This window comes from Struthio camelus, unplaced genomic scaffold (assembly GCF_040807025.1).
Source record: "Struthio camelus isolate bStrCam1 unplaced genomic scaffold, bStrCam1.hap1 HAP1_SCAFFOLD_310, whole genome shotgun sequence".
Classification (NCBI taxonomy): domain Eukaryota; kingdom Metazoa; phylum Chordata; class Aves; order Struthioniformes; family Struthionidae; genus Struthio; species Struthio camelus.
The window spans coordinates 12,501-15,000 of NW_027182636.1; the positions used below are offsets into that span (position 1 = coordinate 12,501).

General features: G+C 77.7%; 1 non-coding gene across 1 annotated transcript; it reads left to right on the top strand.

The window, feature by feature from the left end:
- The first annotated feature begins 1,635 nt into the window (after positions 1–1,635).
- LOC138065035 (5.8S ribosomal RNA) lies at positions 1,636–1,788 on the top strand. The gene has a single exon (XR_011138210.1). It is a non-coding gene; the product is annotated as a 5.8S ribosomal RNA (ribosomal RNA).
- Positions 1,789–2,500: the final 712 nt, after the last annotated feature.

Below are 2,500 nucleotides of genomic sequence, written 5' to 3' on the forward strand. Positions count from 1 at the left end.
CCCGCCTCGTCGCTGCCGCTGAGGCTGCCGCCGTCGCCGCGAGGCGGCGGTGGCCCGGCGGCGGGCGGCGGCGGGGGAGGCACCCCCGCGGGGATTTCAGGTCGTTTCCCTCACCCCAGGGCCAGGTACCTAGCGTCCGCGCTTCTCCTGCCTCCCCTCGGTGACCCACCCGTGTGGTCCCGTGTGCCAGCGTGCTCCTCCCGGGCGCTGCGCGGCGCGTGCCGCACCGGCCGTGCCCTGCCGGCCTTCCACGCTTCCTCCTCCCCTCCCTTCCCCCCCCCCCCCACACCGCTCCAGCCGCCCCACGCCGTGCCGTGTGGGGGCCGCGCTGCGAGTCGGCCGGGCCGGGGGCGGCGGGGGGCGGCGGGGGGGGGGGGGCGCGCTGGGAGGAAGGAGGAGGGCCTCCGGCCACCGCGGCCGCCGGTAGCGGCCCCCCGGGTAGGGATGGCCATGGGCCCCGGGCTCCGGGCCCGAGGGTTCTCGGTCGGAGAGCCGGGCGGGGGTTAAAGACTCGGGGCGGCCCGATGCGACCCGGGGGGCAGCCGGGCGTGCTGCCGGAGGGGCCGGGGGGTCGGCGCGCGCGGGCGCCGCACCCCCCCATGCCCGCCGGCGCGGCCCGTGCATGCCCCGCGGGCAGCCGGGACGGAGAGGGTACCCTGCCCCCTCTCCCGCGGTCTGGTCTCGGCGGAGAGGACGCCGCGCGGTCGGCTTGCGCCGGCCTGCCTCCGAACGCGCGACCCCGGCGCGAGCGCGTGCTCGCCGCCGGGACGGCGAGCCCCCACCGCGGGTGGTGCGGACGCCGAGCCCCAGCGCATCCCTTCTCCTCCCTGGCCGGTGCTCTCAGTCTCCCGCCGTGGCCGTCGGCGGCACCCTTCCTTCCCTCCCCCCCCGCCCTGCCCCGGCACTCCGCCATCCGGCGCGCCTGCCTCGCTCTGCCCGACCCGGCTTCGCTGGGCGGCAGGCGGGCGGCGGCGGGCGGGCGGGGGCGGCCCCTCCCGGTCTCCGCGTGGAGGCGGGGAGAGCGGGCGCCGTTCCCCGTCCGTCCCGCCTCGCCCGTCTGCCTGCCGCCAGGCGTCTGCCCGCGGAAGGGACGGGCGAGTGCGTGGCGTCGCTCGGGAGGCTGCGTGTGTGCAGGCGGGTGTTGGGTGCCGTCTCCGGGGCGGTGGAGCTGGAGGCCGGTGAGGCGAGCGAAGGAGCTCGGAAGCGTGCGGCTGGCGGGTCGCGGGCGCGCGGGCAGCGGGTGGCGCCGCTCCCAGCGGCGGCCGGGCTCCGACGCCGGGGCTCCGCGGGGACCCACACCCCGGTCCCTGAGGCAGGTGGCGCGGCTGGCGCGCCGCTCCCTGCTGGGCCAGGCCGAGCCGGGCGCCTGGGCCGGACTCGAAGCGAGAAAGGGGTTGTCCCAGGTCGGGAGCGAGGGCTCCCCGCCCCTCTCGTTCGGGTCTGTTCTCCCCCCCCCCCCCCTTTTTTTTTCCCTCTGTGCTTGTACGGTCAGTGAGGCGTGCCCTCTCTCTCCGCTGTCCCTTGCTCAGCAGCCGGCGTCGGCGTGAGGAGGGAGGCAGAGCGGATGGGGGCCCTCAGGGGGCTGCGAAAGCTGCCCGGTCCCCCCGCGCGCGCGGTGGGGACCGAAACCGAGACAACTCTTAGCGGTGGATCACTCGGCTCGTGCGTCGATGAAGAACGCAGCTAGCTGCGAGAATTAATGTGAATTGCAGGACACATTGATCATCGACACTTCGAACGCACTTGCGGCCCCGGGTTCCTCCCGGGGCTACGCCTGTCTGAGCGTCGCTTGACGGTCAATCGTCACCCCCATTGCCGCGTTGGCGCAGCGGTGTGCCGCCCCTCGGGGGGGGGCCGGGGGGGGCGGCGGCGGCGGCGAGTCGGTGGGGGGGCGGCGGCGGCGGTGAGTCGGCGGCGGCGGCGGAGCCGGGACCACCGGTGCGTGCACCGGTGGCCCCGGTCTTCCGGCTGGCCTGCCTGCCCGGCTCCGGCCGACCGTCCGCCTCCACCGTCCGCGGCCGGCGTGCCTTGCCCTGCCCTCCCTCCCCTCCGAGCCCGGTGGCCACCGCTGCCCTGCGCGGTGTGTGCGGTGTGGCGCGGCTGGGGCGCCTCGCAGGCCCGCGCCGCCGGGGAGAGGGGGTGCCTCTCCTCCCCGTGTGGGCCCGGGCCTTCGTCCCCCTAAGTGCAGACTCGGGAAACCCCCGCTCCCGGAGCGCCCGCTGTGCGGAGTTCGTCCCGCCGGGCCCCCAGGTTCGGTCGGTCGCGGTGGCCCGGCACCTGCCGCCGCCGCCCGCCGCCACCGCCAGTGCCCGCCGTACGACGGCTCTCCTCCACCACTCTCCCGGTGGTGCGCTGGTCCCCCGTTCCCCTCCGGCGGGGGGGACGGCCGGCTGCCTTTCTTCCCCTCCCCTTGCCCTCTCCCTGCCCCGACTGCTGCCGCTTCGGCGCCCGCCGAGCCCCCTCTGCCCCCCCCCGCGGCGCACCCGCGTCCGTAGTGCGT